At 55.4% G+C, this 27,542-nt stretch overlaps 28 non-coding genes across 28 annotated transcripts; all 28 read left to right on the top strand.

Annotated features, from left to right (window-relative positions):
- Positions 1–542: 542 nt before the first annotated feature.
- Positions 543–661, top strand: LOC126088725 (5S ribosomal RNA). Its single transcript, XR_007520082.1, has one exon. It is a non-coding gene; the product is annotated as a 5S ribosomal RNA (ribosomal RNA).
- Positions 662–1,517: 856 nt separating this feature from the next.
- On the top strand, positions 1,518–1,636 carry LOC126088724 (5S ribosomal RNA). The gene has a single exon (XR_007520081.1). It is a non-coding gene; the product is annotated as a 5S ribosomal RNA (ribosomal RNA).
- Positions 1,637–2,484: 848 nt separating this feature from the next.
- LOC126088723 (5S ribosomal RNA) lies at positions 2,485–2,603 on the top strand. Its single transcript, XR_007520080.1, has one exon. It is a non-coding gene; the product is annotated as a 5S ribosomal RNA (ribosomal RNA).
- Positions 2,604–3,459: 856 nt separating this feature from the next.
- Positions 3,460–3,578, top strand: LOC126089013 (5S ribosomal RNA). Its single transcript, XR_007520358.1, has one exon. It is a non-coding gene; the product is annotated as a 5S ribosomal RNA (ribosomal RNA).
- Positions 3,579–4,424: 846 nt separating this feature from the next.
- On the top strand, positions 4,425–4,543 carry LOC126088722 (5S ribosomal RNA). The gene has a single exon (XR_007520079.1). It is a non-coding gene; the product is annotated as a 5S ribosomal RNA (ribosomal RNA).
- Positions 4,544–5,390: 847 nt separating this feature from the next.
- Positions 5,391–5,509, top strand: LOC126088990 (5S ribosomal RNA). The gene has a single exon (XR_007520336.1). It is a non-coding gene; the product is annotated as a 5S ribosomal RNA (ribosomal RNA).
- Positions 5,510–6,360: 851 nt separating this feature from the next.
- Positions 6,361–6,479, top strand: LOC126088720 (5S ribosomal RNA). Its single transcript, XR_007520078.1, has one exon. It is a non-coding gene; the product is annotated as a 5S ribosomal RNA (ribosomal RNA).
- An 847-nt stretch (positions 6,480–7,326) lies between these two features.
- On the top strand, positions 7,327–7,445 carry LOC126088718 (5S ribosomal RNA). The gene has a single exon (XR_007520076.1). It is a non-coding gene; the product is annotated as a 5S ribosomal RNA (ribosomal RNA).
- An 846-nt stretch (positions 7,446–8,291) lies between these two features.
- On the top strand, positions 8,292–8,410 carry LOC126088989 (5S ribosomal RNA). Its single transcript, XR_007520335.1, has one exon. It is a non-coding gene; the product is annotated as a 5S ribosomal RNA (ribosomal RNA).
- An 851-nt stretch (positions 8,411–9,261) lies between these two features.
- LOC126088717 (5S ribosomal RNA) lies at positions 9,262–9,380 on the top strand. The gene has a single exon (XR_007520075.1). It is a non-coding gene; the product is annotated as a 5S ribosomal RNA (ribosomal RNA).
- Positions 9,381–10,227: 847 nt separating this feature from the next.
- LOC126088716 (5S ribosomal RNA) lies at positions 10,228–10,346 on the top strand. The gene has a single exon (XR_007520074.1). It is a non-coding gene; the product is annotated as a 5S ribosomal RNA (ribosomal RNA).
- An 846-nt stretch (positions 10,347–11,192) lies between these two features.
- LOC126088988 (5S ribosomal RNA) lies at positions 11,193–11,311 on the top strand. The gene has a single exon (XR_007520334.1). It is a non-coding gene; the product is annotated as a 5S ribosomal RNA (ribosomal RNA).
- Positions 11,312–12,162: 851 nt separating this feature from the next.
- Positions 12,163–12,281, top strand: LOC126088715 (5S ribosomal RNA). The gene has a single exon (XR_007520073.1). It is a non-coding gene; the product is annotated as a 5S ribosomal RNA (ribosomal RNA).
- Positions 12,282–13,127: 846 nt separating this feature from the next.
- LOC126088987 (5S ribosomal RNA) lies at positions 13,128–13,246 on the top strand. The gene has a single exon (XR_007520333.1). It is a non-coding gene; the product is annotated as a 5S ribosomal RNA (ribosomal RNA).
- Positions 13,247–14,092: 846 nt separating this feature from the next.
- LOC126088986 (5S ribosomal RNA) lies at positions 14,093–14,211 on the top strand. The gene has a single exon (XR_007520332.1). It is a non-coding gene; the product is annotated as a 5S ribosomal RNA (ribosomal RNA).
- An 847-nt stretch (positions 14,212–15,058) lies between these two features.
- LOC126088714 (5S ribosomal RNA) lies at positions 15,059–15,177 on the top strand. The gene has a single exon (XR_007520072.1). It is a non-coding gene; the product is annotated as a 5S ribosomal RNA (ribosomal RNA).
- Positions 15,178–16,024: 847 nt separating this feature from the next.
- Positions 16,025–16,143, top strand: LOC126088713 (5S ribosomal RNA). Its single transcript, XR_007520071.1, has one exon. It is a non-coding gene; the product is annotated as a 5S ribosomal RNA (ribosomal RNA).
- An 848-nt stretch (positions 16,144–16,991) lies between these two features.
- On the top strand, positions 16,992–17,110 carry LOC126088712 (5S ribosomal RNA). Its single transcript, XR_007520070.1, has one exon. It is a non-coding gene; the product is annotated as a 5S ribosomal RNA (ribosomal RNA).
- Positions 17,111–17,968: 858 nt separating this feature from the next.
- Positions 17,969–18,087, top strand: LOC126088711 (5S ribosomal RNA). Its single transcript, XR_007520069.1, has one exon. It is a non-coding gene; the product is annotated as a 5S ribosomal RNA (ribosomal RNA).
- Positions 18,088–18,933: 846 nt separating this feature from the next.
- Positions 18,934–19,052, top strand: LOC126088710 (5S ribosomal RNA). The gene has a single exon (XR_007520068.1). It is a non-coding gene; the product is annotated as a 5S ribosomal RNA (ribosomal RNA).
- Positions 19,053–19,913: 861 nt separating this feature from the next.
- On the top strand, positions 19,914–20,032 carry LOC126089150 (5S ribosomal RNA). Its single transcript, XR_007520488.1, has one exon. It is a non-coding gene; the product is annotated as a 5S ribosomal RNA (ribosomal RNA).
- Positions 20,033–20,883: 851 nt separating this feature from the next.
- LOC126088709 (5S ribosomal RNA) lies at positions 20,884–21,002 on the top strand. Its single transcript, XR_007520067.1, has one exon. It is a non-coding gene; the product is annotated as a 5S ribosomal RNA (ribosomal RNA).
- An 851-nt stretch (positions 21,003–21,853) lies between these two features.
- LOC126088707 (5S ribosomal RNA) lies at positions 21,854–21,972 on the top strand. Its single transcript, XR_007520065.1, has one exon. It is a non-coding gene; the product is annotated as a 5S ribosomal RNA (ribosomal RNA).
- Positions 21,973–22,828: 856 nt separating this feature from the next.
- Positions 22,829–22,947, top strand: LOC126088706 (5S ribosomal RNA). The gene has a single exon (XR_007520064.1). It is a non-coding gene; the product is annotated as a 5S ribosomal RNA (ribosomal RNA).
- Positions 22,948–23,793: 846 nt separating this feature from the next.
- Positions 23,794–23,912, top strand: LOC126088705 (5S ribosomal RNA). The gene has a single exon (XR_007520063.1). It is a non-coding gene; the product is annotated as a 5S ribosomal RNA (ribosomal RNA).
- An 847-nt stretch (positions 23,913–24,759) lies between these two features.
- LOC126088704 (5S ribosomal RNA) lies at positions 24,760–24,878 on the top strand. The gene has a single exon (XR_007520062.1). It is a non-coding gene; the product is annotated as a 5S ribosomal RNA (ribosomal RNA).
- Positions 24,879–25,735: 857 nt separating this feature from the next.
- On the top strand, positions 25,736–25,854 carry LOC126089148 (5S ribosomal RNA). Its single transcript, XR_007520486.1, has one exon. It is a non-coding gene; the product is annotated as a 5S ribosomal RNA (ribosomal RNA).
- Positions 25,855–26,700: 846 nt separating this feature from the next.
- LOC126088703 (5S ribosomal RNA) lies at positions 26,701–26,819 on the top strand. Its single transcript, XR_007520061.1, has one exon. It is a non-coding gene; the product is annotated as a 5S ribosomal RNA (ribosomal RNA).
- Positions 26,820–27,542: the final 723 nt, after the last annotated feature.

The raw sequence follows: 27,542 nt of genomic DNA, 5'->3' as shown, positions 1-27,542 counted from the left end.
CGTCTCGTCCCGCAGACGTTTGTCGTGCTTGCGCTGTCATATGGACCACGACCCGAGCGGCAGCGAGCGGCAGTCGAGCAAAGTCGGGACAAGTCGGGACGGGGACAGGGACAGGGATAGGAATGGTGCGAATGCACTGCAAACTTACGCAGACACCTGGTGTGAGGCGAGGCGAGGCGAGGCGAGGCGAGGAAGCCCACATCGCTACCAGTGGGCCCTCCAGCACGACACTGCCACACCCCGCACAGGCCCTCCGCTGAACACCAGGACAAGATGCGTCCTCCGCTAGTGTCGAAGGCTGCACGCGCCCAGCGAATGACAGGGGGTGCAACGAGCAGCAGTGCGTCTCACACACGCGGCGGTGCGCCCGCCAATTCGGCCGTCACTCTGCTGGGACGCCGGGCGCGCCTCCCCGCGCCGTCCTCGAGGAACTGGCGGTTGCGGAAGGAAGCGCTTTCGTCAAATGCGGCCGAAAACTAACATTTTGTGTGTTGGGAGAAAAGCCGAACGCGAATTCTGCCGTGCTCCTACATTAGATGAGCGCCAACGGCCATACCATGATGAATACACCGGTTCTCGTCCGATCACCGAAGTTAAGCATCATCGGGCCCGGCTAGTACTTGGATGGGTGACCGCCTGGGAAACCCGGGTGCTGTTGGCTCCCTTCCTGTTTTTTTTTTTTTTTGTTATGTCGCCATCCCAAATTTCAAACTACCTTTCTGTTGTGACAAAGATGCTTCCTTAAGCCTGTTAAACTACTGTAATGGTACGAAAATGCAGTAATTAACTCAGTTTGAGGGAGAATGTGCTAACCAAGTTTGCCAAAAAGACTTTGAAAACGACAAAACAGTACGAATCGGCAGGTGATTTCTGAAATACGTCACCGCCTATTGTTGTGTAGGAGTGTAGAGTTCCAAATTTGATTTGTAACCACGAATTTATTCCTTAGTCGTCTCGTCTCGTCTCGTCTCGTCTCGTCCCGCAGACGTTTGTCGTGCTTGCGCTGTCATATGGACCACGACCCGAGCGGCAGCGAGCGGCAGTCGAGCAAAGTCGTGACAAGTCGGGACGGGGACAGGGACAGGGATAGGAATGGTGCGAATGCACTGCAAACTACGCAGACACCTGGTGTGAGGCGAGGCGAGGCGAGGCGAGGCGAGGCGAGGAAGCCCACATCGCTACCAGTGGGCCCTCCAGCACGACACTGCCACACCCCGCACAGGCCCTCCGCTGAACACCAGGGACAAGATGCGTCCTCCGCTAGTGTCGAAGGCTGCACGCGCCCAGCGAATGACAGGGGGTGCAACGAGCAGCAGTGCGTCTCACACACGCGGCGGTGCGCCCGCCAATTCGGCCGTCACTCTGCTGGGACGCCGGGCGCGCCTCCCCGCGCCGTCCTCGAGGAACTGGCGGTTGCGGAAGGAAGCGCTTTCGTCAAATGCGGCCGAAAACTAACATTTTGTGTGTTGGGAGAAAAGCCGAACGCGAATTCTGCCGTGCTCCTACATTAGATGAGCGCCAACGGCCATACCATGATGAATACACCGGTTCTCGTCCGATCACCGAAGTTAAGCATCATCGGGCCCGGCTAGTACTTGGATGGGTGACCGCCTGGGAAACCCGGGTGCTGTTGGCTCCCTTACTGTTTTTTTTTTTTGTTATGTCGCCAGCCCAATTTTCAAACTACCTTTCTGTTGTGACAAAGATGCTTCCTTAAGCCTTTTAAACTACTGTAATGGAACGAAAATGCAGTAATTAACTCAGTTTGAGGGAGAATGTGCTAACCAAGTTTGCCAAGAAGACTTTGAAAACGACAAAACACTACGAATCGGCAGGTGATTTCTGAAATACGTCACCGCCTATTGTTGTGTAGGTGTGTTGAGTTCCAAATTTGATTTGTAACCACGAACTTATTCCTTAGTCGTCTCGTCTCGTCTCGTCTCGTCCCGCAGACGTTTGTCGTGCTTGCGCTGTCATATGGACCACGACCCGAGCGGCAGCGAGCGGCAGTCGAGCAAAGTCGGGACAAGTCGGGACGGGGACAGGGACAGGGATAGGAATGGTGCGAATGCACTGCAAACTACGCAGACACCTGGTGTGAGGCGAGGCGAGGCGAGGCGAGGCGAGGCGAGGAAGCCCACATCGCTACCAGTGGGCCCTCCAGCACGACACTGCCACACCCCGCACAGGCCCTCCGCTGAACACCAGGGACAAGATGCGTCCTCCGCTAGTGTCGAAGGCTGCACGCGCCCAGCGAATGACAGGGGGTGCAACGAGCAGCAGTGCGTCTCACACACGCGGCGGTGCGCCCGCCAATTCGGCCGTCACTCTGCTGGGACGCCGGGCGCGCCTCCCCGCGCCGTCCTCGAGGAACTGGCGGTTGCGGAAGGAAGCGCTTTCGTCAAATGCGGCCGAAAACTAACATTTTGTGTGTTGGGAGAAAAGCCGAACGCGAATTCTGCCGTGCTCCTACATTAGATGAGCGCCAACGGCCATACCATGATGAATACACCGGTTCTCGTCCGATCACCGAAGTTAAGCATCATCGGGCCCGGCTAGTACTTGGATGGGTGACCGCCTGGGAAACCCGGGTGCTGTTGGCTCCCTTCCTGTTTTTTTTTTTTTTGTTATGTCGCCATCCCAAATTTCAAACTACCTTTCTGTTGTGACAAAGATGCTTCCTTAAGCCTTTTAAACTACTGTAATGGTACGAAAATGCAGTAATTAACTCAGTTTGAGGGAGAATGTGCTAACCAAGTTTGCCAAAAAGACTTTGAAAACGACAAAACAGTACGAATCGGCAGGTGATTTCTGAAATACGTCACCGCCTATTGTTGTGTAGGAGTGTAGAGTTCCAAATTTGATTTGTAACCACGAATTTATTCCTTAGTCGTCTCGTCTCGTCTCGTCTCGTCTCGTCCCGCAGACGTTTGTCGTGCTTGCGCTGTCATATGGACCACGACCCGAGCGGCAGCGAGCGGCAGTCGAGCAAAGTCGGGACAAGTCGGGACGGGGACAGGGACAGGGATAGGAATGGTGCGAATGCACTGCAAACTTACGCAGACACCTGGTGTGAGGCGAGGCGAGGCGAGGCGAGGCGAGGCGAGGAAGCCCACATCGCTACCAGTGGGCCCTCCAGCACGACACTGCCACACCCCGCACAGGCCCTCCGCTGAACACCAGGGACAAGATGCGTCCTCCGCTAGTGTCGAAGGCTGCACGCGCCCAGCGAATGACAGGGGGAGCAACGAGCAGCAGTGCGTCTCACACACGCGGCGGTGCGCCCGCCAATTCGGCCGTCACTCTGCTGGGACGCCGGGCGCGCCTCCCCGCGCCGTCCTCGAGGAACTGGCGGTTGCGGAAGGAAGCGCTTTCGTCAAATGCGGCCGAAAACTAACATTTTGTGTGTTGGGAGAAAAGCCGAACGAGAATTCTGCCGTGCTCCTACATTAGATGAGCGCCAACGGCCATACCATGATGAATACACCGGTTCTCGTCCGATCACCGAAGTTAAGCATCAACGGGCCCGGCTAGTACTTGGATGGGTGACCGCCTGGGAAACCCGGGTGCTGTTGGCTCCCTTACTGTTTTTTTTTTGTTATGTCGCCAGCCCAATTTTCAAACTACCTTTCTGTTGTGACAAAGATGCTTCCTTAAGCCTTTTAAACTACTGTAATGGAACGAAAATGCAGTAATTAACTCAGTTTGAGGGAGAATGTGCTAACCAAGTTTGCCAAGAAGACTTTGAAAACGACAAAACACTAAGAATCGGCAGGTGATTTCTGAAATACGTCACCGCCTATTGTTGTGTAGGTGTGTTGAGTTCCAAATTTGATTTGTAACCACGAACTTATTCCTTAGTCGTCTCGTCTCGTCTCGTCTCGTCCCGCAGACGTTTGTCGTGCTTGCGCTGTCATATGGACCACGACCCGAGCGGCAGCGAGCGGCAGTCGAGCAAAGTCGGGACAAGTCGGGACGGGGACAGGGACAGGGATAGGAATGGTGCGAATGCACTGCAAACTACGCAGACACCTGGTGTGAGGCGAGGCGAGGCGAGGCGAGGCGAGGCGAGGAAGCCCACATCGCTACCAGTGGGCCCTCCAGCACGACACTGCCACACCCCGCACAGGCCCTCCGCTGAACACCAGGGACAAGATGCGTCCTCCGCTAGTGTCGAAGGCTGCACGCGCCCAGCGAATGACAGGGGGTGCAACGAGCAGCAGTGCGTCTCACACACGCGGCGGTGCGCCCGCCAATTCGGCCGTCACTCTGCTGGGACGCCGGGCGCGCCTCCCCGCGCCGTCCTCGAGGAACTGGCGGTTGCGGAAGGAAGCGCTTTCGTCAAATGCGGCCGAAAACTAACATTTTGTGTGTTGGGAGAAAAGCCGAACGCGAATTCTGCCGTGCTCCTACATTAGATGAGCGCCAACGGCCATACCATGATGAATACACCGGTTCTCGTCCGATCACCGAAGTTAAGCATCATCGGGCCCGGCTAGTACTTGGATGGGTGACCGCCTGGGAAACCCGGGTGCTGTTGGCTCCCTTACTGTTTTTTTTTTGTTATGTCGCCAGCCCAATTTTCAAACTACCTTTCTGTTGTGACAAAGATGCTTCCTTAAGCCTTTTAAACTACTGTAATGGAACGAAAATGCAGTAATTAACTCAGTTTGAGGGAGAATGTGCTAACCAAGTTTGCCAAGAAGACTTTGAAAACGACAAAACTGTACGAATCGGCAGGTGATTTCTGAAATACGTCACCGCCTATTGTTGTGTAGGTGTGTTGAGTTCCAAATTTGATTTGTAACCACGAACTTATTCCTTAGTCGTCTCGTCTCGTCTCGTCTCGTCCCGCAGACGTTTGTCGTGCTTGCGCTGTCATATGGACCACGACCCGAGCGGCAGCGAGCGGCAGTCGAGCAAAGTCGGGACAAGTCGGGACGGGGACAGGGACAGGGATAGGAATGGTGCGAATGCACTGCAAACTTACGCAGACACCTGGTGTGAGGCGAGGCGAGGCGAGGCGAGGCGAGGCGAGGAAGCCCACATCGCTACCAGTGGGCCCTCCAGCACGACACTGCCACACCCCGCACAGGCCCTCCGCTGAACACCAGGGACAAGATGCGTCCTCCGCTAGTGTCGAAGGCTGCACGCGCCCAGCGAATGACAGGGGGAGCAACGAGCAGCAGTGCGTCTCACACACGCGGCGGTGCGCCCGCCAATTCGGCCGTCACTCTGCTGGGACGCCGGGCGCGCCTCCCCGCGCCGTCCTCGAGGAACTGGCGGTTGCGGAAGGAAGCGCTTTCGTCAAATGCGGCCGAAAACTAACATTTTGTGTGTTGGGAGAAAAGCCGAACGCGAATTCTGCCGTGCTCCTACATTAGATGAGCGCCAACGGCCATACCATGATGAATACACCGGTTCTCGTCCGATCACCGAAGTTAAGCATCATCGGGCCCGGCTAGTACTTGGGTGGGTGACCGCCTGGGAAACCCGGGTGCTGTTGGCTCCCTTACTGTTTTTTTTTTGTTATGTCGCCAGCCCAATTTTCAAACTACCTTTCTGTTGTGACAAAGATGCTTCCTTAAGCCTTTTAAACTACTGTAATGGAACGAAAATGCAGTAATTAACTCAGTTTGAGGGAGAATGTGCTAACCAAGTTTGCCAAGAAGACTTTGAAAACGACAAAACACTAAGAATCGGCAGGTGATTTCTGAAATACGTCACCGCCTATTGTTGTGTAGGTGTGTTGAGTTCCAAATTTGATTTGTAACCACGAACTTATTCCTTAGTCGTCTCGTCTGGTCTCGTCTCGTCTCGTCCCGCAGACGTTTGTCGTGCTTGCACTGTCATATGGACCACGACCCGAGCGGCAGCGAGCGGCAGTCGAGCAAAGTCGGGACAAGTCGGGACGGGGACAGGGACAGGGATAGGAATGGTGCGAATGCACTGCAAACTACGCAGACACCTGGTGTGAGGCGAGGCGAGGCGAGGCGAGGCGAGGCGAGGAAGCCCACATCGCTACCAGTGGGCCCTCCAGCACGACACTGCCACACCCCGCACAGGCCCTCCGCTGAACACCAGGGACAAGATGCGTCCTCCGCTAGTGTCGAAGGCTGCACGCGCCCAGCGAATGACAGGGGGTGCAACGAGCAGCAGTGCGTCTCACACACGCGGCGGTGCGCCCGCCAATTCGGCCGTCACTCTGCTGGGACGCCGGGCGCGCCTCCCCGCGCCGTCCTCGAGGAACTGGCGGTTGCGGAAGGAAGCGCTTTCGTCAAATGCGGCCGAAAACTAACATTTTGTGTGTTGGGAGAAAAGCCGAACGCGAATTCTGCCGTGCTCCTACATTAGATGAGCGCCAACGGCCATACCATGATGAATACACCGGTTCTCGTCCGATCACCGAAGTTAAGCATCATCGGGCCCGGCTAGTACTTGGATGGGTGACCGCCTGGGAAACCCGGGTGCTGTTGGCTCCCTTACTGTTTTTTTTTTGTTATGTCGCCAGCCCAATTTTCAAACTACCTTTCTGTTGTGACAAAGATGCTTCCTTAAGCCTTTTAAACTACTGTAATGGAACGAAAATGCAGTAATTAACTCAGTTTGAGGGAGAATGTGCTAACCAAGTTTGCCAAGAAGACTTTGAAAACGACAAAACACTACGAATCGGCAGGTGATTTCTGAAATACGTCACCGCCTATTGTTGTGTAGGTGTGTTGAGTTCCAAATTTGATTTGTAACCACGAACTTATTCCTTAGTCGTCTCGTCTCGTCTCGTCTCGTCCCGCAGACGTTTGTCGTGCTTGCGCTGTCATATGGACCACGACCCGAGCGGCAGCGAGCGGCAGTCGAGCAAAGTCGGGACAAGTCGGGACGGGGACAGGGACAGGGATAGGAATGGTGCGAATGCACTGCAAACTTACGCAGACACCTGGTGTGAGGCGAGGCGAGGCGAGGCGAGGCGAGGCGAGGAAGCCCACATCGCTACCAGTGGGCCCTCCAGCACGACACTGCCACACCCCGCACAGGCCCTCCGCTGAACACCAGGGACAAGATGCGTCCTCCGCTAGTGTCGAAGGCTGCACGCGCCCAGCGAATGACAGGGGGAGCAACGAGCAGCAGTGCGTCTCACACACGCGGCGGTGCGCCCGCCAATTCGGCCGTCACTCTGCTGGGACGCCGGGCGCGCCTCCCCGCGCCGTCCTCGAGGAACTGGCGGTTGCGGAAGGAAGCGCTTTCGTCAAATGCGGCCGAAAACTAACATTTTGTGTGTTGGGAGAAAAGCCGAACGAGAATTCTGCCGTGCTCCTACATTAGATGAGCGCCAACGGCCATACCATGATGAATACACCGGTTCTCGTCCGATCACCGAAGTTAAGCATCATCGGGCCCGGCTAGTACTTGGATGGGTGACCGCCTGGGAAACCCGGGTGCTGTTGGCTCCCTTACTGTTTTTTTTTTGTTATGTCGCCAGCCCAATTTTCAAACTACCTTTCTGTTGTGACAAAGATGCTTCCTTAAGCCTTTTAAACTACTGTAATGGAACGAAAATGCAGTAATTAACTCAGTTTGAGGGAGAATGTGCTAACCAAGTTTGCCAAGAAGACTTTGAAAACGACAAAACACTAAGAATCGGCAGGTGATTTCTGAAATACGTCACCGCCTATTGTTGTGTAGGTGTGTTGAGTTCCAAATTTGATTTGTAACCACGAATTTATTCCTTAGTCGTCTCGTCTCGTCTCGTCTCGTCCCGCAGACGTTTGTCGTGCTTGCGCTGTCATATGGACCACGACCCGAGCGGCAGCGAGCGGCAGTCGAGCAAAGTCGGGACAAGTCGGGACGGGGACAGGGACAGGGATAGGAATGGTGCGAATGCACTGCAAACTACGCAGACACCTGGTGTGAGGCGAGGCGAGGCGAGGCGAGGCGAGGCGAGGAAGCCCACATCGCTACCAGTGGGCCCTCCAGCACGACACTGCCACACCCCGCACAGGCCCTCCGCTGAACACCAGGGACAAGATGCGTCCTCCGCTAGTGTCGAAGGCTGCACGCGCCCAGCGAATGACAGGGGGTGCAACGAGCAGCAGTGCGTCTCACACACGCGGCGGTGCGCCCGCCAATTCGGCCGTCACTCTGCTGGGACGCCGGGCGCGCCTCCCCGCGCCGTCCTCGAGGAACTGGCGGTTGCGGAAGGAAGCGCTTTCGTCAAATGCGGCCGAAAACTAACATTTTGTGTGTTGGGAGAAAAGCCGAACGCGAATTCTGCCGTGCTCCTACATTAGATGAGCGCCAACGGCCATACCATGATGAATACACCGGTTCTCGTCCGATCACCGAAGTTAAGCATCATCGGGCCCGGCTAGTACTTGGGTGGGTGACCGCCTGGGAAACCCGGGTGCTGTTGGCTCCCTTACTGTTTTTTTTTTGTTATGTCGCCAGCCCAATTTTCAAACTACCTTTCTGTTGTGACAAAGATGCTTCCTTAAGCCTTTTAAACTACTGTAATGGAACGAAAATGCAGTAATTAACTCAGTTTGAGGGAGAATGTGCTAACCAAGTTTGCCAAGAAGACTTTGAAAACGACAAAACACTAAGAATCGGCAGGTGATTTCTGAAATACGTCACCGCCTATTGTTGTGTAGGTGTGTTGAGTTCCAAATTTGATTTGTAACCACGAACTTATTCCTTAGTCGTCTCGTCTCGTCTCGTCTCGTCTCGTCCCGCAGACGTTTGTCGTGCTTGCGCTGTCATATGGACCACGACCCGAGCGGCAGCGAGCGGCAGTCGAGCAAAGTCGGGACAAGTCGGGACGGGGACAGGGACAGGGATAGGAATGGTGCGAATGCACTGCAAACTACGCAGACACCTGGTGTGAGGCGAGGCGAGGCGAGGCGAGGCGAGGCGAGGAAGCCCACATCGCTACCAGTGGGCCCTCCAGCACGACACTGCCACACCCCGCACAGGCCCTCCGCTGAACACCAGGGACAAGATGCGTCCTCCGCTAGTGTCGAAGGCTGCACGCGCCCAGCGAATGACAGGGGGTGCAACGAGCAGCAGTGCGTCTCACACACGCGGCGGTGCGCCCGCCAATTCGGCCGTCACTCTGCTGGGACGCCGGGCGCGCCTCCCCGCGCCGTCCTCGAGGAACTGGCGGTTGCGGAAGGAAGCGCTTTCGTCAAATGCGGCCGAAAACTAACATTTTGTGTGTTGGGAGAAAAGCCGAACGCGAATTCTGCCGTGCTCCTACATTAGATGAGCGCCAACGGCCATACCATGATGAATACACCGGTTCTCGTCCGATCACCGAAGTTAAGCATCATCGGGCCCGGCTAGTACTTGGATGGGTGACCGCCTGGGAAACCCGGGTGCTGTTGGCTCCCTTACTGTTTTTTTTTTGTTATGTCGCCAGCCCAATTTTCAAACTACCTTTCTGTTGTGACAAAGATGCTTCCTTAAGCCTTTTAAACTACTGTAATAGAACGAAAATGCAGTAATTAACTCAGTTTGAGGGAGAATGTGCTAACCAAGTTTGCCAAGAAGACTTTGAAAACGACAAAACACTACGAATCGGCAGGTGATTTCTGAAATACGTCACCGCCTATTGTTGTGTAGGTGTGTTGAGTTCCAAATTTGATTTGTAACCACGAACTTATTCCTTAGTCGTCTCGTCTCGTCTCGTCTCGTCCCGCAGACGTTTGTCGTGCTTGCGCTGTCATATGGACCACGACCCGAGCGGCAGCGAGCGGCAGTCGAGCAAAGTCGGGACAAGTCGGGACGGGGACAGGGACAGGGATAGGAATGGTGCGAATGCACTGCAAACTTACGCAGACACCTGGTGTGAGGCGAGGCGAGGCGAGGCGAGGCGAGGCGAGGAAGCCCACATCGCTACCAGTGGGCCCTCCAGCACGACACTGCCACACCCCGCACAGGCCCTCCGCTGAACACCAGGGACAAGATGCGTCCTCCGCTAGTGTCGAAGGCTGCACGCGCCCAGCGAATGACAGGGGGAGCAACGAGCAGCAGTGCGTCTCACACACGCGGCGGTGCGCCCGCCAATTCGGCCGTCACTCTGCTGGGACGCCGGGCGCGCCTCCCCGCGCCGTCCTCGAGGAACTGGCGGTTGCGGAAGGAAGCGCTTTCGTCAAATGCGGCCGAAAACTAACATTTTGTGTGTTGGGAGAAAAGCCGAACGAGAATTCTGCCGTGCTCCTACATTAGATGAGCGCCAACGGCCATACCATGATGAATACACCGGTTCTCGTCCGATCACCGAAGTTAAGCATCATCGGGCCCGGCTAGTACTTGGATGGGTGACCGCCTGGGAAACCCGGGTGCTGTTGGCTCCCTTACTGTTTTTTTTTTGTTATGTCGCCAGCGCAATTTTCAAACTACCTTTCTGTTGTGACAAAGATGCTTCCTTAAGCCTTTTAAACTACTGTAATGGAACGAAAATGCAGTAATTAACTCAGTTTGAGGGAGAATGTGCTAACCAAGTTTGCCAAGAAGACTTTGAAAACGACAAAACACTAAGAATCGGCAGGTGATTTCTGAAATACGTCACCGCCTATTGTTGTGTAGGTGTGTTGAGTTCCAAATTTGATTTGTAACCACGAATTTATTCCTTAGTCGTCTCGTCTCGTCTCGTCTCGTCCCGCAGACGTTTGTCGTGCTTGCGCTGTCATATGGACCACGACCCGAGCGGCAGCGAGCGGCAGTCGAGCAAAGTCGGGACAAGTCGGGACGGGGACAGGGACAGGGATAGGAATGGTGCGAATGCACTGCAAACTACGCAGACACCTGGTGTGAGGCGAGGCGAGGCGAGGCGAGGCGAGGCGAGGAAGCCCACATCGCTACCAGTGGGCCCTCCAGCACGACACTGCCACACCCCGCACAGGCCCTCCGCTGAACACCAGGGACAAGATGCGTCCTCCGCTAGTGTCGAAGGCTGCACGCGCCCAGCGAATGACAGGGGGTGCAACGAGCAGCAGTGCGTCTCACACACGCGGCGGTGCGCCCGCCAATTCGGCCGTCACTCTGCTGGGACGCCGGGCGCGCCTCCCCGCGCCGTCCTCGAGGAACTGGCGGTTGCGGAAGGAAGCGCTTTCGTCAAATGCGGCCGAAAACTAACATTTTGTGTGTTGGGAGAAAAGCCGAACGCGAATTCTGCCGTGCTCCTACATTAGATGAGCGCCAACGGCCATACCATGATGAATACACCGGTTCTCGTCCGATCACCGAAGTTAAGCATCATCGGGCCCGGCTAGTACTTGGGTGGGTGACCGCCTGGGAAACCCGGGTGCTGTTGGCTCCCTTACTGTTTTTTTTTTGTTATGTCGCCAGCCCAATTTTCAAACTACCTTTCTGTTGTGACAAAGATGCTTCCTTAAGCCTTTTAAACTACTGTAATGGAACGAAAATGCAGTAATTAACTCAGTTTGAGGGAGAATGTGCTAACCAAGTTTGCCAAGAAGACTTTGAAAACGACAAAACACTAAGAATCGGCAGGTGATTTCTGAAATACGTCACCGCCTATTGTTGTGTAGGTGTGTTGAGTTCCAAATTTGATTTGTAACCACGAACTTATTCCTTAGTCGTCTCGTCTCGTCTCGTCTCGTCTCGTCCCGCAGACGTTTGTCGTGCTTGCGCTGTCATATGGACCACGACCCGAGCGGCAGCGAGCGGCAGTCGAGCAAAGTCGGGACAAGTCGGGACGGGGACAGGGACAGGGATAGGAATGGTGCGAATGCACTGCAAACTACGCAGACACCTGGTGTGAGGCGAGGCGAGGCGAGGCGAGGCGAGGCGAGGAAGCCCACATCGCTACCAGTGGGCCCTCCAGCACGACACTGCCACACCCCGCACAGGCCCTCCGCTGAACACCAGGGACAAGATGCGTCCTCCGCTAGTGTCGAAGGCTGCACGCGCCCAGCGAATGACAGGGGGTGCAACGAGCAGCAGTGCGTCTCACACACGCGGCGGTGCGCCCGCCAATTCGGCCGTCACTCTGCTGGGACGCCGGGCGCGCCTCCCCGCGCCGTCCTCGAGGAACTGGCGGTTGCGGAAGGAAGCGCTTTCGTCAAATGCGGCCGAAAACTAACATTTTGTGTGTTGGGAGAAAAGCCGAACGCGAATTCTGCCGTGCTCCTACATTAGATGAGCGCCAACGGCCATACCATGATGAATACACCGGTTCTCGTCCGATCACCGAAGTTAAGCATCATCGGGCCCGGCTAGTACTTGGATGGGTGACCGCCTGGGAAACCCGGGTGCTGTTGGCTCCCTTACTGTTTTTTTTTTGTTATGTCGCCAGCCCAATTTTCAAACTACCTTTCTGTTGTGACAAAGATGCTTCCTTAAGCCTTTTAAACTACTGTAATAGAACGAAAATGCAGTAATTAACTCAGTTTGAGGGAGAATGTGCTAACCAAGTTTGCCAAGAAGACTTTGAAAACGACAAAACACTACGAATCGGCAGGTGATTTCTGAAATACGTCACCGCCTATTGTTGTGTAGGTGTGTTGAGTTCCAAATTTGATTTGTAACCACGAACTTATTCCTTAGTCGTCTCGTCTCGTCTCGTCTCGTCCCGCAGACGTTTGTCGTGCTTGCGCTGTCATATGGACCACGACCCGAGCGGCAGCGAGCGGCAGTCGAGCAAAGTCGGGACAAGTCGGGACGGGGACAGGGACAGGGATAGGAATGGTGCGAATGCACTGCAAACTACGCAGACACCTGGTGTGAGGCGAGGCGAGGCGAGGCGAGGCGAGGCGAGGAAGCCCACATCGCTACCAGTGGGCCCTCCAGCACGACACTGCCACACCCCGCACAGGCCCTCCGCTGAACACCAGGGACAAGATGCGTCCTCCGCTAGTGTCGAAGGCTGCACGCGCCCAGCGAATGACAGGGGGTGCAACGAGCAGCAGTGCGTCTCACACACGCGGCGGTGCGCCCGCCAATTCGGCCGTCACTCTGCTGGGACGCCGGGCGCGCCTCCCCGCGCCGTCCTCGAGGAACTGGCGGTTGCGGAAGGAAGCGCTTTCGTCAAATGCGGCCGAAAACTAACATTTTGTGTGTTGGGAGAAAAGCCGAACGCGAATTCTGCCGTGCTCCTACATTAGATGAGCGCCAACGGCCATACCATGATGAATACACCGGTTCTCGTCCGATCACCGAAGTTAAGCATCATCGGGCCCGGCTAGTACTTGGGTGGGTGACCGCCTGGGAAACCCGGGTGCTGTTGGCTCCCTTACTGTTTTTTTTTTGTTATGTCGCCAGCCCAATTTTCAAACTACCTTTCTGTTGTGACAAAGATGCTTCCTTAAGCCTTTTAAACTACTGTAATGGAACGAAAATGCAGTAATTAACTCAGTTTGAGGGAGAATGTGCTAACCAAGTTTGCCAAGAAGACTTTGAAAACGACAAAACACTAAGAATCGGCAGGTGATTTCTGAAATACGTCACCGCCTATTGTTGTGTAGGTGTGTTGAGTTCCAAATTTGATTTGTAACCACGAACTTATTCCTTAGTCGTCTCGTCTCGTCTCGTCTCGTCCCGCAGACGTTTGTCGTGCTTGCGCTGTCATATGGACCACGACCCGAGCGGCAGCGAGCGGCAGTCGAGCAAAGTCGGGACAAGTCGGGACGGGGACAGGGACAGGGATAGGAATGGTGCGAATGCACTGCAAACTACGCAGACACCTGGTGTGAGGCGAGGCGAGGCGAGGCGAGGCGAGGCGAGGAAGCCCACATCGCTACCAGTGGGCCCTCCAGCACGACACTGCCACACCCCGCACAGGCCCTCCGCTGAACACCAGGGACAAGATGCGTCCTCCGCTAGTGTCGAAGGCTGCACGCGCCCAGCGAATGACAGGGGGTGCAACGAGCAGCAGTGCGTCTCACACACGCGGCGGTGCGCCCGCCAATTCGGCCGTCACTCTGCTGGGACGCCGGGCGCGCCTCCCCGCGCCGTCCTCGAGGAACTGGCGGTTGCGGAAGGAAGCGCTTTCGTCAAATGCGGCCGAAAACTAACATTTTGTGTGTTGGGAGAAAAGCCGAACGCGAATTCTGCCGTGCTCCTACATTAGATGAGCGCCAACGGCCATACCATGATGAATACACCGGTTCTCGTCCGATCACCGAAGTTAAGCATCATCGGGCCCGGCTAGTACTTGGGTGGGTGACCGCCTGGGAAACCCGGGTGCTGTTGGCTCCCTTACTGTTTTTTTTTTGTTATGTCGCCAGCCCAATTTTCAAACTACCTTTCTGTTGTGACAAAGATGCTTCCTTAAGCCTTTTAAACTACTGTAATGGAACGAAAATGCAGTAAATAACTCAGTTTGAGGGAGAATGTGCTAACCAAGTTTGCCAAGAAGACTTTGAAAACGACAAAACACTACGAATCGGCAGGTGATTTCTGAAATACGTCACCGCCTATTGTTGTGTAGGTGTGTTGAGTTCCAAATTTGATTTGTAACCACGAACTTATTCCTTAGTCGTCTCGTCTCGTCTCGTCTCGTCCCGCAGACGTTTGTCGTGCTTGCGCTGTCATATGGACCACGACCCGAGCGGCAGCGAGCGGCAGTCGAGCAAAGTCGGGACAAGTCGGGACGGGGACAGGGACAGGGATAGGAATGGTGCGAATGCACTGCAAACTTACGCAGACACCTGGTGTGAGGCGAGGCGAGGCGAGGCGAGGCGAGGCGAGGAAGCCCACATCGCTACCAGTGGGCCCTCCAGCACGACACTGCCACACCCCGCACAGGCCCTCCGCTGAACACCAGGGACAAGATGCGTCCTCCGCTAGTGTCGAAGGCTGCACGCGCCCAGCGAATGACAGGGGGAGCAACGAGCAGCAGTGCGTCTCACACACGCGGCGGTGCGCCCGCCAATTCGGCCGTCACTCTGCTGGGACGCCGGGCGCGCCTCCCCGCGCCGTCCTCGAGGAACTGGCGGTTGCGGAAGGAAGCGCTTTCGTCAAATGCGGCCGAAAACTAACATTTTGTGTGTTGGGAGAAAAGCCGAACGAGAATTCTGCCGTGCTCCTACATTAGATGAGCGCCAACGGCCATACCATGATGAATACACCGGTTCTCGTCCGATCACCGAAGTTAAGCATCATCGGGCCCGGCTAGTACTTGGATGGGTGACCGCCTGGGAAACCCGGGTGCTGTTGGCTCCCTTACTGTTTTTTTTTTGTTATGTCGCCAGCCCAATTTTCAAACTACCTTTCTGTTGTGACAAAGATGCTTCCTTAAGCCTTTTAAACTACTGTAATGGAACGAAAATGCAGTAATTAACTCAGTTTGAGGGAGAATGTGCTAACCAAGTTTGCCAAGAAGACTTTGAAAACGACAAAACACTACGAATCGGCAGGTGATTTCTGAAATACGTCACCGCCTATTGTTGTGTAGGTGTGTTGAGTTCCAAATTTGATTTGTAACCACGAACTTATTCCTTAGTCGTCTCGTCTCGTCTCGTCTCGTCCCGCAGACGTTTGTCGTGCTTGCGCTGTCATATGGACCACGACCCGAGCGGCAGCGAGCGGCAGTCGAGCAAAGTCGGGACAAGTCGGGACGGGGACAGGGACAGGGATAGGAATGGTGCGAATGCACTGCAAACTTACGCAGACACCTGGTGTGAGGCGAGGCGAGGCGAGGCGAGGCGAGGCGAGGAAGCCCACATCGCTACCAGTGGGCCCTCCAGCACGACACTGCCACACCCCGCACAGGCCCTCCGCTGAACACCAGGGACAAGATGCGTCCTCCGCTAGTGTCGAAGGCTGCACGCGCCCAGCGAATGACAGGGGGAGCAACGAGCAGCAGTGCGTCTCACACACGCGGCGGTGCGCCCGCCAATTCGGCCGTCACTCTGCTGGGACGCCGGGCGCGCCTCCCCGCGCCGTCCTCGAGGAACTGGCGGTTGCGGAAGGAAGCGCTTTCGTCAAATGCGGCCGAAAACTAACATTTTGTGTGTTGGGAGAAAAGCCGAACGAGAATTCTGCCGTGCTCCTACATTAGATGAGCGCCAACGGCCATACCATGATGAATACACCGGTTCTCGTCCGATCACCGAAGTTAAGCATCATCGGGCCCGGCTAGTACTTGGATGGGTGACCGCCTGGGAAACCCGGGTGCTGTTGGCTCCCTTACTGTTTTTTTTTTTGTTATGTCGCCAGCCCAATTTTCAAACTACCTTTCTGTTGTGACAAAGATGCTTCCTTAAGCCTTTTAAACTACTGTAATGGAACGAAAATGCAGTAATTAACTCAGTTTGAGGGAGAATGTGCTAACCAAGTTTGCCAAGAAGACTTTGAAAACGACAAAACACTACGAATCGGCAGGTGATTTCTGAAATACGTCACCGCCTATTGTTGTGTAGGTGTGTTGAGTTCCAAATTTGATTTGTAACCACGAACTTATTCCTTAGTCGTCTCGTCTCGTCTCGTCTCGTCCCGCAGACGTTTGTCGTGCTTGCGCTGTCATATGGACCACGACCCGAGCGGCAGCGAGCGGCAGTCGAGCAAAGTCGGGACAAGTCGGGACGGGGACAGGGACAGGGATAGGAATGGTGCGAATGCACTGCAAACTTACGCAGACACCTGGTGTGAGGCGAGGCGAGGCGAGGCGAGGCGAGGCGAGGAAGCCCACATCGCTACCAGTGGGCCCTCCAGCACGACACTGCCACACCCCGCACAGGCCCTCCGCTGAACACCAGGGACAAGATGCGTCCTCCGCTAGTGTCGAAGGCTGCACGCGCCCAGCGAATGACAGGGGGAGCAACGAGCAGCAGTGCGTCTCACACACGCGGCGGTGCGCCCGCCAATTCGGCCGTCACTCTGCTGGGACGCCGGGCGCGCCTCCCCGCGCCGTCCTCGAGGAACTGGCGGTTGCGGAAGGAAGCGCTTTCGTCAAATGCGGCCGAAAACTAACATTTTGTGTGTTGGGAGAAAAGCCGAACGAGAATTCTGCCGTGCTCCTACATTAGATGAGCGCCAACGGCCATACCATGATGAATACACCGGTTCTCGTCCGATCACCGAAGTTAAGCATCATCGGGCCCGGCTAGTACTTGGATGGGTGACCGCCTGGGAAACCCGGGTGCTGTTGGCTCCCTTACTGTTTTTTTTTTTGTTATGTCGCCAGCCCAATTTTCAAACTACCTTTCTGTTGTGACAAAGATGCTTCCTTAAGCCTTTTAAACTACTGTAATGGAACGAAAATGCAGTAATTAACTCAGTTTGAGGGAGAATGTGCTAACCAAGTTTGCCAAGAAGACTTTGAAAACGACAAAACACTACGAATCGGCAGGTGATTTCTGAAATACGTCACCGCCTATTGTTGTGTAGGTGTGTTGAGTTCCAAATTTGATTTGTAACCACGAACTTATTCCTTAGTCGTCTCGTCTCGTCTCGTCTCGTCCCGCAGACGTTTGTCGTGCTTGCGCTGTCATATGGACCACGACCCGAGCGGCAGCGAGCGGCAGTCGAGCAAAGTCGGGACAAGTCGGGACGGGGACAGGGACAGGGATAGGAATGGTGCGAATGCACTGCAAACTTACGCAGACACCTGGTGTGAGGCGAGGCGAGGCGAGGCGAGGCGAGGCGAGGCGAGGCGAGGAAGCCCACATCGCTACCAGTGGGCCCTCCAGCACGACACTGCTACACCCCGCACAGGCCCTCCGCTGAACACCAGGGACAAGATGCGTCCTCCGCTAGTGTCGAAGGCTGCACGCGCCCAGCGAATGACAGGGGGAGCAACGAGCAGCAGTGCGTCTCACACACGCGGCGGTGCGCCCGCCAATTCGGCCGTCACTCTGCTGGGACGCCGGGCGCGCCTCCCCGCGCCGTCCTCGAGGAACTGGCGGTTGCGGAAGGAAGCGCTTTCGTCAAATGCGGCCGAAAACTAACATTTTGTGTGTTGGGAGAAAAGCCGAACGAGAATTCTGCCGTGCTCCTACATTAGATGAGCGCCAACGGCCATACCATGATGAATACACCGGTTCTCGTCCGATCACCGAAGTTAAGCATCATCGGGCCCGGCTAGTACTTGGATGGGTGACCGCCTGGGAAACCCGGGTGCTGTTGGCTCCCTTACTGTTTTTTTTTTGTTATGTCGCCAGCCCAATTTTCAAACTACCTTTCTGTTGTGACAAAGATGCTTCCTTAAGCCTTTTAAACTACTGTAATGGAACGAAAATGCAGTAATTAACTCAGTTTGAGGGAGAATGTGCTAACCAAGTTTGCCAAGAAGACTTTGAAAACGACAAAACACTACGAATCGGCAGGTGATTTCTGAAATACGTCACCGCCTATTGTTGTGTAGGTGTGTTGAGTTCCAAATTTGATTTGTAACCACGAACTTATTCCTTAGTCGTCTCGTCTCGTCTCGTCTCGTCCCGCAGACGTTTGTCGTGCTTGCGCTGTCATATGGACCACGACCCGAGCGGCAGCGAGCGGCAGTCGAGCAAAGTCGGGACAAGTCGGGACGGGGACAGGGACAGGGATAGGAATGGTGCGAATGCATTGCAAACTACGCAGACACCTGGTGTGAGGCGAGGCGAGGCGAGGCGAGGCGAGGCGAGGAAGCCCACATCGCTACCAGTGGGCCCTCCAGCACGACACTGCCACACCCCGCACAGGCCCTCCGCTGAACACCAGGGACAAGATGCGTCCTCCGCTAGTGTCGAAGGCTGCACGCGCCCAGCGAATGACAGGGGGTGCAACGAGCAGCAGTGCGTCTCACACACGCGGCGGTGCGCCCGCCAATTCGGCCGTCACTCTGCTGGGACGCCGGGCGCGCCTCCCCGCGCCGTCCTCGAGGAACTGGCGGTTGCGGAAGGAAGCGCTTTCGTCAAATGCGGCCGAAAACTAACATTTTGTGTGTTGGGAGAAAAGCCGAACGCGAATTCTGCCGTGCTCCTACATTAGATGAGCGCCAACGGCCATACCATGATGAATACACCGGTTCTCGTCCGATCACCGAAGTTAAGCATCATCGGGCCCGGCTAGTACTTGGATGGGTGACCGCCTGGGAAACCCGGGTGCTGTTGGCTCCCTTCCTGTTTTTTTTTTTTTTGTTATGTCGCCAGCCCAATTTTCAAACTACCTTTCTGTTGTGACAAAGATGCTTCCTTAAGCCTTTTAAACTACTGTAATGGAACGAAAATGCAGTAATTAACTCAGTTTGAGGGAGAATGTGCTAACCAAGTTTGCCAAGAAGACTTTGAAAACGACAAAACACTACGAATCGGCAGGTGATTTCTGAAATACGTCACCGCCTATTGTTGTGTAGGTGTGTTGAGTTCCAAATTTGATTTGTAACCACGAACTTATTCCTTAGTCGTCTCGTCTCGTCTCGTCTCGTCCCGCAGACGTTTGTCGTGCTTGCGCTGTCATATGGACCACGACCCGAGCGGCAGCGAGCGGCAGTCGAGCAAAGTCGGGACAAGTCGGGACGGGGACAGGGACAGGGATAGGAATGGTGCGAATGCACTGCAAACTTACGCAGACACCTGGTGTGAGGCGAGGCGAGGCTAGGCGAGGCGAGGCGAGGCGAGGCGAGGAAGCCCACATCGCTACCAGTGGGCCCTCCAGCACGACACTGCTACACCCCGCACAGGCCCTCCGCTGAACACCAGGGACAAGATGCGTCCTCCGCTAGTGTCGAAGGCTGCACGCGCCCAGCGAATGACAGGGGGAGCAACGAGCAGCAGTGCGTCTCACACACGCGGCGGTGCGCCCGCCAATTCGGCCGTCACTCTGCTGGGACGCCGGGCGCGCCTCCCCGCGCCGTCCTCGAGGAACTGGCGGTTGCGGAAGGAAGCGCTTTCGTCAAATGCGGCCGAAAACTAACATTTTGTGTGTTGGGAGAAAAGCCGAACGAGAATTCTGCCGTGCTCCTACATTAGATGAGCGCCAACGGCCATACCATGATGAATACACCGGTTCTCGTCCGATCACCGAAGTTAAGCATCATCGGGCCCGGCTAGTACTTGGATGGGTGACCGGCTGGGAAACCCGGGTGCTGTTGGCTCCCTTACTGTTTTTTTTTTGTTATGTCGCCAGCCCAATTTTCAAACTACCTTTCTGTTGTGACAAAGATGCTTCCTTAAGCCTTTTAAACTACTGTAATGGAACGAAAATGCAGTAATTAACTCAGTTTGAGGGAGAATGTGCTAACCAAGTTTGCCAAGAAGACTTTGAAAACGACAAAACACTACGAATCGGCAGGTGATTTCTGAAATACGTCACCGCCTATTGTTGTGTAGGTGTGTTGAGTTCCAAATTTGATTTGTAACCACGAACTTATTCCTTAGTCGTCTCGTCTCGTCTCGTCTCGTCTCGTCCCGCAGACGTTTGTCGTGCTTGCGCTGTCATATGGACCACGACCCGAGCGGCAGCGAGCGGCAGTCGAGCAAAGTCGGGACAAGTCGGGACGGGGACAGGGACAGGGATAGGAATGGTGCGAATGCACTGCAAACTACGCAGACACCTGGTGTGAGGCGAGGCGAGGCGAGGCGAGGCGAGGCGAGGAAGCCCACATCGCTACCAGTGGGCCCTCCAGCACGACACTGCCACACCCCGCACAGGCCCTCCGCTGAACACCAGGGACAAGATGCGTCCTCCGCTAGTGTCGAAGGCTGCACGCGCCCAGCGAATGACAGGGGGTGCAACGAGCAGCAGTGCGTCTCACACACGCGGCGGTGCGCCCGCCAATTCGGCCGTCACTCTGCTGGGACGCCGGGCGCGCCTCCCCGCGCCGTCCTCGAGGAACTGGCGGTTGCGGAAGGAAGCGCTTTCGTCAAATGCGGCCGAAAACTAACATTTTGTGTGTTGGGAGAAAAGCCGAACGCGAATTCTGCCGTGCTCCTACATTAGATGAGCGCCAACGGCCATACCATGATGAATACACCGGTTCTCGTCCGATCACCGAAGTTAAGCATCATCGGGCCCGGCTAGTACTTGGATGGGTGACCGCCTGGGAAACCCGGGTGCTGTTGGCTCCCTTCCTGTTTTTTTTTTTTTTGTTATGTCGCCAGCCCAATTTTCAAACTACCTTTCTGTTGTGACAAAGATGCTTCCTTAAGCCTTTTAAACTACTGTAATGGAACGAAAATGCAGTAATTAACTCAGTTTGAGGGAGAATGTGCTAACCAAGTTTGCCAAGAAGACTTTGAAAACGACAAAACACTACGAATCGGCAGGTGATTTCTGAAATACGTCACCGCCTATTGTTGTGTAGGTGTGTTGAGTTCCAAATTTGATTTGTAACCACGAACTTATTCCTTAGTCGTCTCGTCTCGTCTCGTCTCGTCCCGCAGACGTTTGTCGTGCTTGCGCTGTCATATGGACCACGACCCGAGCGGCAGCGAGCGGCAGTCGAGCAAAGTCGGGACAAGTCGGGACGGGGACAGGGACAGGGATAGGAATGGTGCGAATGCACTGCAAACTTACGCAGACACCTGGTGTGAGGCGAGGCGAGGCGAGGCGAGGCGAGGCGAGGAAGCCCACATCGCTACCAGTGGGCCCTCCAGCACGACACTGCTACACCCCGCACAGGCCCTCCGCTGAACACCAGGGACAAGATGCGTCCTCCGCTAGTGTCGAAGGCTGCACGCGCCCAGCGAATGACAGGGGGAGCAACGAGCAGCAGTGCGTCTCACACACGCGGCGGTGCGCCCGCCAATTCGGCCGTCACTCTGCTGGGACGCCGGGCGCGCCTCCCCGCGCCGTCCTCGAGGAACTGGCGGTTGCGGAAGGAAGCGCTTTCGTCAAATGCGGCCGAAAACTAACATTTTGTGTGTTGGGAGAAAAGCCGAACGAGAATTCTGCCGTGCTCCTACATTAGATGAGCGCCAACGGCCATACCATGATGAATACACCGGTTCTCGTCCGATCACCGAAGTTAAGCATCATCGGGCCCGGCTAGTACTTGGATGGGTGACCGCCTGGGAAACCCGGGTGCTGTTGGCTCCCTTACTGTTTTTTTTTTGTTATGTCGCCAGCCCAATTTTCAAACTACCTTTCTGTTGTGACAAAGATGCTTCCTTAAGCCTTTTAAACTACTGTAATGGAACGAAAATGCAGTAATTAACTCAGTTTGAGGGAGAATGTGCTAACCAAGTTTGCCAAGAAGACTTTGAAAACGACAAAACACTACGAATCGGCAGGTGATTTCTGAAATACGTCACCGCCTATTGTTGTGTAGGTGTGTTGAGTTCCAAATTTGATTTGTAACCACGAACTTATTCCTTAGTCGTCTCGTCTCGTCTCGTCTCGTCCCGCAGACGTTTGTCGTGCTTGCGCTGTCATATGGACCACGACCCGAGCGGCAGCGAGCGGCAGTCGAGCAAAGTCGGGACAAGTCGGGACGGGGACAGGGACAGGGATAGGAATGGTGCGAATGCACTGCAAACTACGCAGACACCTGGTGTGAGGCGAGGCGAGGCGAGGCGAGGCGAGGCGAGGCGAGGCGAGGAAGCCCACATCGCTACCAGTGGGCCCTCCAGCACGACACTGCCACACCCCGCACAGGCCCTCCGCTGAACACCAGGGACAAGATGCGTCCTCCGCTAGTGTCGAAGGCTGCACGCGCCCAGCGAATGACAGGGGGAGCAACGAGCAGCAGTGCGTCTCACACACGCGGCGGTGCGCCCGCCAATTCGGCCGTCACTCTGCTGGGACGCCGGGCGCGCCTCCCCGCGCCGTCCTCGAGGAACTGGCGGTTGCGGAAGGAAGCGCTTTCGTCAAATGCGGCCGAAAACTAACATTTTGTGTGTTGGGAGAAAAGCCGAACGAGAATTCTGCCGTGCTCCTACATTAGATGAGCGCCAACGGCCATACCATGATGAATACACCGGTTCTCGTCCGATCACCGAAGTTAAGCATCATCGGGCCCGGCTAGTACTTGGATGGGTGACCGCCTGGGAAACCCGGGTGCTGTTGGCTCCCTTACTGTTTTTTTTTTGTTATGTCGCCAGCCCAATTTTCAAACTACCTTTCTGTTGTGACAAAGATGCTTCCTTAAGCCTTTTAAACTACTGTAATGGAACGAAAATGCAGTAATTAACTCAGTTTGAGGGAGAATGTGCTAACCAAGTTTGCCAAGAAGACTTTGAAAACGACAAAACACTACGAATCGGCAGGTGATTTCTGAAATACGTCACCGCCTATTGTTGTGTAGGTGTGTTGAGTTCCAAATTTGATTTGTAACCACGAACTTATTCCTTAGTCGTCTCGTCTCGTCTCGTCTCGTCCCGCAGACGTTTGTCGTGCTTGCGCTGTCATATGGACCACGACCCGAGCGGCAGCGAGCGGCAGTCGAGCAAAGTCGGGACAAGTCGGGACGGGGACAGGGACAGGGATAGGAATGGTGCGAATGCACTGCAAACTACGCAGACACCTGGTGTGAGGCGAGGCGAGGCGAGGCGAGGCGAGGCGAGGAAGCCCACATCGCTACCAGTGGGCCCTCCAGCACGACACTGCCACACCCCGCACAGGCCCTCCGCTGAACACCAGGGACAAGATGCGTCCTCCGCTAGTGTCGAAGGCTGCACGCGCCCAGCGAATGACAGGGGGAGCAACGAGCAGCAGTGCGTCTCACACACGCGGCGGTGCGCCCGCCAATTCGGCCGTCACTCTGCTGGGACGCCGGGCGCGCCTCCCCGCGCCGTCCTCGAGGAACTGGCGGTTGCGGAAGGAAGCGCTTTCGTCAAATGCGGCCGAAAACTAACATTTTGTGTGTTGGGAGAAAAGCCGAACGAGAATTCTGCCGTGCTCCTACATTAGATGAGCGCCAACGGCCATACCATGATGAATACACCGGTTCTCGTCCGATCACCGAAGTTAAGCATCATCGGGCCCGGCTAGTACTTGGATGGGTGACCGCCTGGGAAACCCGGGTGCTGTTGGCTCCCTTACTGTTTTTTTTTTGTTATGTCGCCAGCCCAATTTTCAAACTACCTTTCTGTTGTGACAAAGATGCTTCCTTAAGCCTTTTAAACTACTGTAATGGAACGAAAATGCAGTAATTAACTCAGTTTGAGGGAGAATGTGCTAACCAAGTTTGCCAAGAAGACTTTGAAAACGACAAAACACTACGAATCGGCAGGTGATTTCTGAAATACGTCACCGCCTATTGTTGTGTAGGTGTGTTGAGTTCCAAATTTGATTTGTAACCACGAACTTATTCCTTAGTCGTCTCGTCTCGTCTCGTCTCGTCCCGCAGACGTTTGTCGTGCTTGCGCTGTCATATGGACCACGACCCGAGCGGCAGCGAGCGGCAGTCGAGCAAAGTCGGGACAAGTCGGGACGGGGACAGGGACAGGGATAGGAATGGTGCGAATGCACTGCAAACTTACGCAGACACCTGGTGTGAGGCGAGGCGAGGCGAGGCGAGGCGAGGCGAGGAAGCCCACATCGCTACCAGTGGGCCCTCCAGCACGACACTGCCACACCCCGCACAGGCCCTCCGCTGAACACCAGGGACAAGATGCGTCCTCCGCTAGTGTCGAAGGCTGCACGCGCCCAGCGAATGACAGGGGGAGCAACGAGCAGCAGTGCGTCTCACACACGCGGCGGCGCGCCCGCCAATTCGGCCGTCACTCTGCTGGGACGCCGGGCGCGCCTCCCCGCGCCGTCCTCGAGGAACTGGCGGTTGCGGAAGGAAGCGCTTTCGTCAAATGCGGCCGAAAACTAACATTTTGTGTGTTGGGAGAAAAGCCGAACGAGAATTCTGCCGTGCTCCTACATTAGATGAGCGCCAACGGCCATACCATGATGAATACACCGGTTCTCGTCCGATCACCGAAGTTAAGCATCATCGGGCCCGGCTAGTACTTGGATGGGTGACCGCCTGGGAAACCCGGGTGCTGTTGGCTCCCTTACTGTTTTTTTTTTGTTATGTCGCCAGCCCAATTTTCAAACTACCTTTCTGTTGTGACAAAGATGCTTCCTTAAGCCTTTTAAACTACTGTAATGGAACGAAAATGCAGTAATTAACTCAGTTTGAGGGAGAATGTGCTAACCAAGTTTGCCAAGAAGACTTTGAAAACGACAAAACACTACGAATCGGCAGGTGATTTCTGAAATACGTCACCGCCTATTGTTGTGTAGGTGTGTTGAGTTCCAAATTTGATTTGTAACCACGAACTTATTCCTTAGTCGTCTCGTCTCGTCTCGTCTCGTCCCGCAGACGTTTGTCGTGCTTGCGCTGTCATATGGACCACGACCCGAGCGGCAGCGAGCGGCAGTCGAGCAAAGTCGGGACAAGTCGGGACGGGGACAGGGACAGGGATAGGAATGGTGCGAATGCACTGCAAACTTACGCAGACACCTGGTGTGAGGCGAGGCGTGGCGAGGCGAGGCGAGGCGAGGCGAGGCGAGGAAGCCCACATCGCTACCAGTGGGCCCTCCAGCACGACACTGCTACACCCCGCACAGGCCCTCCGCTGAACACCAGGGACAAGATGCGTCCTCCGCTAGTGTCGAAGGCTGCACGCGCCCAGCGAATGACAGGGGGAGCAACGAGCAGCAGTGCGTCTCACACACGCGGCGGTGCGCCCGCCAATTCGGCCGTCACTCTGCTGGGACGCCGGGCGCGCCTCCCCGCGCCGTCCTCGAGGAACTGGCGGTTGCGGAAGGAAGCGCTTTCGTCAAATGCGGCCGAAAACTAACATTTTGTGTGTTGGGAGAAAAGCCGAACGAGAATTCTGCCGTGCTCCTACATTAGATGAGCGCCAACGGCCATACCATGATGAATACACCGGTTCTCGTCCGATCACCGAAGTTAAGCATCATCGGGCCCGGCTAGTACTTGGATGGGTGACCGGCTGGGAAACCCGGGTGCTGTTGGCTCCCTTACTGTTTTTTTTTTGTTATGTCGCCAGCCCAATTTTCAAACTACCTTTCTGTTGTGACAAAGATGCTTCCTTAAGCCTTTTAAACTACTGTAATGGAACGAAAATGCAGTAATTAACTCAGTTTGAGGGAGAATGTGCTAACCAAGTTTGCCAAGAAGACTTTGAAAACGACAAAACACTACGAATCGGCAGGTGATTTCTGAAATACGTCACCGCCTATTGTTGTGTAGGTGTGTTGAGTTCCAAATTTGATTTGTAACCACGAACTTATTCCTTAGTCGTCTCGTCTCGTCTCGTCTCGTCCCGCAGACGTTTGTCGTGCTTGCGCTGTCATATGGACCACGACCCGAGCGGCAGCGAGCGGCAGTCGAGCAAAGTCGGGACAAGTCGGGACGGGGACAGGGACAGGGATAGGAATGGTGCGAATGCACTGCAAACTACGCAGACACCTGGTGTGAGGCGAGGCGAGGCGAGGCGAGGCGAGGCGAGGAAGCCCACATCGCTACCAGTGGGCCCTCCAGCACGACACTGCCACACCCCGCACAGGCCCTCCGCTGAACACCAGGGACAAGATGCGTCCTCCGCTAGTGTCGAAGGCTGCACGCGCCCAGCGAATGACAGGGGGTGCAACGAGCAGCAGTGCGTCTCACACACGCGGCGGTGCGCCCGCCAATTCGGCCGTCACTCTGCTGGGACGCCGGGCGCGCCTCCCCGCGCCGTCCTCGAGGAACTGGCGGTTGCGGAAGGAAGCGCTTTCGTCAAATGCGGCCGAAAACTAACATTTTGTGTGTTGGGAGAAAAGCCGAACGCGAATTCTGCCGTGCTCCTACATTAGATGAGCGCCAACGGCCATACCATGATGAATACACCGGTTCTCGTCCGATCACCGAAGTTAAGCATCATCGGGCCCGGCTAGTACTTGGATGGGTGACCGCCTGGGAAACCCGGGTGCTGTTGGCTCCCTTCCTGTTTTTTTTTTTTTTTTGTTATGTCGCCAGCCCAATTTTCAAACTACCTTTCTGTTGTGACAAAGATGCTTCCTTAAGCCTTTTAAACTACTGTAATGGAACGAAAATGCAGTAATTAACTCAGTTTGAGGGAGAATGTGCTAACCAAGTTTGCCAAGAAGACTTTGAAAACGACAAAACACTACGAATCGGCAGGTGATTTCTGAAATACGTCACCGCCTATTGTTGTGTAGGTGTGTTGAGTTCCAAATTTGATTTGTAACCACGAACTTATTCCTTAGTCGTCTCGTCTCGTCTCGTCTCGTCCCGCAGACGTTTGTCGTGCTTGCGCTGTCATATGGACCACGACCCGAGCGGCAGCGAGCGGCAGTCGAGCAAAGTCGGGACAAGTCGGGACGGGGACAGGGACAGGGACAGGAATGGTGCGAATGCACTGCAAACTACGCAGACACCTGGTGTGAGGCGAGGCGAGGCGAGGCGAGGCGAGGCGAGGAAGCCCACATCGCTACCAGTGGGCCCTCCAGCACGACACTGCTACACCCCGCACAGGCCCTCCGCTGAACACCAGGGACAAGATGCGTCCTCCGCTAGTGTCGAAGGCTGCACGCGCCCAGCGAATGACAGGGGGAGCAACGAGCAGCAGTGCGTCTCACACACGCGGCGGTGCGCCCGCCAATTCGGCCGTCACTCTGCTGGGACGCCGGGCGCGCCTCCC

Source organism: Schistocerca cancellata, chromosome 6 (genome assembly GCF_023864275.1).
Source record: "Schistocerca cancellata isolate TAMUIC-IGC-003103 chromosome 6, iqSchCanc2.1, whole genome shotgun sequence".
Lineage (NCBI taxonomy): Eukaryota > Metazoa > Arthropoda > Insecta > Orthoptera > Acrididae > Schistocerca > Schistocerca cancellata.
Note: the sequence above shows the minus strand (reverse complement) of the source record. Positions and strands in the feature narration are given on the sequence as shown.